This window comes from Rhinoderma darwinii, chromosome 1 (assembly GCF_050947455.1).
Source record: "Rhinoderma darwinii isolate aRhiDar2 chromosome 1, aRhiDar2.hap1, whole genome shotgun sequence".
Classification (NCBI taxonomy): Eukaryota; Metazoa; Chordata; class Amphibia; order Anura; family Rhinodermatidae; genus Rhinoderma; species Rhinoderma darwinii.
Genome location: NC_134687.1, coordinates 412,644,182 through 412,648,106, shown reverse-complemented (window position 1 = coordinate 412,648,106; position 3,925 = coordinate 412,644,182). Strand labels below are relative to the sequence as shown.

The 3,925-nt window shown below is 41.1% G+C and overlaps 1 long non-coding RNA gene across 1 annotated transcript; it reads left to right on the top strand.

The window, feature by feature from the left end:
- Window positions 1-403: 403 nt before the first annotated feature.
- Window positions 404-1,294, top strand: LOC142742810 (uncharacterized). The gene is made up of 2 exons (XR_012881443.1): window positions 404-600; window positions 881-1,294. It is a non-coding gene; the product is annotated as an uncharacterized LOC142742810 (long non-coding RNA).
- The last annotated feature ends 2,631 nt before the right edge of the window (window positions 1,295-3,925 follow it).

The following is a 3,925-nucleotide window of genomic DNA, read 5'->3' as shown; positions in this document are numbered from 1 at the left end:
TTATTATGATCTGTTTTACAAGCAGATACATTACAATTTAGAAACATTTTGGTGTTTTTTACAAATAAATATTGAATTTAACGACAACATTTCTTCAGTATCATAAAGTACAACATGTCTCGAGAAAACAATCTCAGAATCACTTGGATAGGCAAAAGCATTCTGGCGTTATAACCACATAAAGGAACACATGTCAGATTTGCAAAAATCGGCTGTGTCCACAAGGCCAAAACAGGCTTAGACACTAAGGGGTTAAGGCCAAAATAGGCTGCCTTAAGGGGTTAATAATAAAAAGATGTAACAATCTGCTGCAATTTGTGGATTTCTCATAACATAGTTGATCTTTCTGTGGATAGACGGTGACAGTGTCATATGCCATAAAGTAAATGTTCGGAAGGAGAGGGGTCATTGGTAGACGACACTTCTAAATATTGCATTCATACCCCTCCCCCTTATATAGAAGACGTCAGCAGTCACAGGTTATATCCTTAATCTAGTGCGGCTGTATTGTATTTTCCACTGTGAATCTAGATAGAATGTGGAGAGTTATGTCTTCTCATATATTTGTTACCTTCTTGATCACAGGTTATTTTTTATCATGTAAGTACAATATATTCATAACGGACATATCTGTATTGTGTCTTTCTATTTGTCTTTCTTTCTCTCTCTCTTTCTTTCTTTCTTTCTTTCTTTCTTTCTTTCTTTCTTTCTTTCTTTCTTTCTTTCTTTCTTTCTTCCTTTCTATTGTCTATCATATTGTAGCTCAGATAATTCTGTCCATTTACATTTCTCAAAATGCAGTGAATGTAAATATTATTCTGTAAGAAATGAAGCAGAAGTTTTCTCAGATTATAATCTTTTAATTCTCTTCTGGTAACAGGTTCAGTGCTGGGAAACGTCATCAACTCAGAAAGACAACAAGCGGAGGCTAAACCCGGGGAATCAGTAATATTATCCTGTAACTACACTACTAGTAGCTCTAGCCCATATTTGTACTGGTATCGTCAATACCCCCACCAAATGCAGTATATTCTCACCCGGGGAGCCAAGAGCTATTCTAGTTTAAAGCGTTATAATACAGATCTGGAGCCTGAAAAATTCCAGTTAGAGACCAGCGATACAACCACATCTTTAACCATCTCCAGCCTGGAGGTGTCTGATTCTGCCTTGTACTTGTGTGCTTTGTATGATGGTGCACAGTGGTGAACATGTAGTTGTGTCCAATGTTGAAAACTCTGTGTAATACAACTTCACAGCCACTCGGTGGCGAAATACATTTACTTTTACATTGTGATTTGGATTGTGTTCTCTTTCTTCCTCATCATATCTCATGATAGTTGTGTTTTGTTAGAGGAGTAAGCAAGGGCATAGTTTTACTCACTTAACAAAAAAGTCTGAAAATGCGGAGCTGTTTTCAAGGGAAAACAGCTCCTGATTTTCAGCCATTTTTTAAGCAAACTTGAGTTTTTTGGGGCGTTTTTTACGGCCGTTTTTGGAGCTGTTTTTCTATAGAATCCATGAAAAATGGCTCCAAAAACGGGCGTCTTTTTACTGGGCGTCTTTTTACGTTCCGTCTTTTTACGCTAGTTTTTTTAAAAATGGCCGTGCAAAAAAATGCCCCGTCGGAACAGCTTCCGATTTCAATGATTGTTTTTTGCCCGAAAATAAGCCATGTGAACATAGCAGTTGCACCTGGACCCTAGTGCCTTAGGAACTTCTCTGCAACATAAAATAAAAAACCTCCAGCCCATTTAACCCCTTCTCGACAATTGACGTACGCCATGGAAAGCTAGTGCTTCCCGCATTTTGCCGTATCCATACGCCAAATGCTTGGCACCGGCTCAAAAGCTGAGCCGGTGCCATCATCGCCGGATGTCAGAAGTATTTTACAGCTGACATCCGGCTGTAATGGCGGGGACCGAAATTTGCTTCGATCCCCACCATTAACCCCTTAAATGCAGCACTCAAACGCGATCACTGCATTTAAGGTGTTTGCAGCTCATCGGAACCCCAACAATGAAATTGCCGGGGTTCCGGTGGCTGCAATGGCAACCGGAGGCATAATACTGGCCTCCCGGTCTGTCTAGCACGGAAGATGGTCAGGACCCGCCCATCGGCGGAGCCTGAATGGCTTCCATAGCCGCCGGCAAGATGGCGCCGGCTCAGGAGCTGATCCGGCATCATCAGCGGTGGAAGTCAGCTGTATGTTACAGATGACATCCACCTGTAATGGCAGGAACCAAAGCTAGCTCCGATCCCTGCCATTAACCCCTTTGATGCAGCGATCGTGGTTGCTAGCAGATCGCCAGCCCTGACAGGCAATCAGGACTGGCGACTACTGCTATGGCAACAGGAGACACAATGGCCTCCTCCTCTGCCATTACGGAAGCCGATTAGGCGAAGTCTAAATAAGATTAAGTCTAATCGGCTTGCTGTTAGTGAATAACTGACAGATCTAATACATTGCACTACGTAGGTAGCACAATGTTTTAGAAAAAAAAATCTGACAGTTGGACCTTTAAGTCCCCTAGTGGGACTTGAAAAAAAGTATAAAAAAGTGTAAAAAAAAGTTACAAAATAAAAGTTTGAAAACATAATAATAGTTTCAAGTAATAAAATAAAACACAATCGCCCTGTTCCCTTATCAATTATTGAAAACAAAATAATATACCATACGTATTTGGTATCGCCGCAAATATTATATATACGCGGTGAATAGCGTAAAAAAAAAACGTAAAAAACTATACCAGAGTTTCTATTTTTTGGTCACTTTGCCCTACAAATATTGGAATAAAAAGTGATCAAAAAATCGCACGTATCCAAAAATGGTACCTATAAAAACTATAGCTCGTCTTGCAAAAAACAAGCACTCATATAGCTCCGTCGACAAAAAAGTTAAAAAGTTATGGTTCTCACAACTTGGCGACAGAAAAAATACATTCTTTTTACAAAAGTAATTTTATTGTGCAAAATGTTGTAAAACATAAAAAAGTGCAATAAATTAGGTATCACCGGAATCGGACTGACCCGCAGAATAAATTTAACATGTAATTTATAACGCGTGGTGAACGCTGTATAAAAAAAACGGAAAAAAAACTATGCCAGAATTGCGATTTTTTTGCTTTCCTGGCCAAAAAATAGGATAAAAGGTGATCAAAACGTCGCATGTACCCCAAAATGGTACCAATAATAACTACAGCTAATCCCGCAAAAAAAAAGCCCTCATACCACTACGTCTATGAAAAAGTAAAATTAGTTAAGGCTCCAATAAGTCAGGAAATAAAAAATATGCAGTTGTGCCTGCCCGAGGGGAACATTTCTTCTGTTTCAAGAGGCGATTTCTCAAGGCCCAAAAATTAGGGAACCAGGAAGTGGAGGGCCCAAACATATCAGCTGGAAGCGACTGTGCCCGTATTATACCAGGCCAACACTTGCCAACAAAATTCCCCAAACTGCAAAGGTGCGGAGTGTGGACCAAAAGGGGCATAAGAAAGGACGCCATCTATCAGTGTGACACCGGCCTGTGCAGAAAGGATTGCTTCACAGCGTAACACACATCTATAGATCATTTTATTGTTTTTTTTACCCCATTATTATGCCACATGACTATGCCCCTGATATACTCTACCCAGCATACATGTACCCCCACACAGGGGCGTAACTAGGAAAGACTGGGCCCCATAGCAAACTTTTGACTGGGGCCCCCCCTCTGCTGGGTATCACACATCCTCCCCCCTTTCTAGATAGTGCCTCCCTATAGATTCCACCACACAGCGCCCCCCTATAGATAGCACCATACACAGCCCCCTGTAGATAACGCCATACAGCCCCCCTGTAGATAACGCCATACAGTCCCCCTTGTAGATAACGCCATACAGCATCCTCTGTAGATAACGCCATACAGCCCTCTCTGTAGATAACGCCA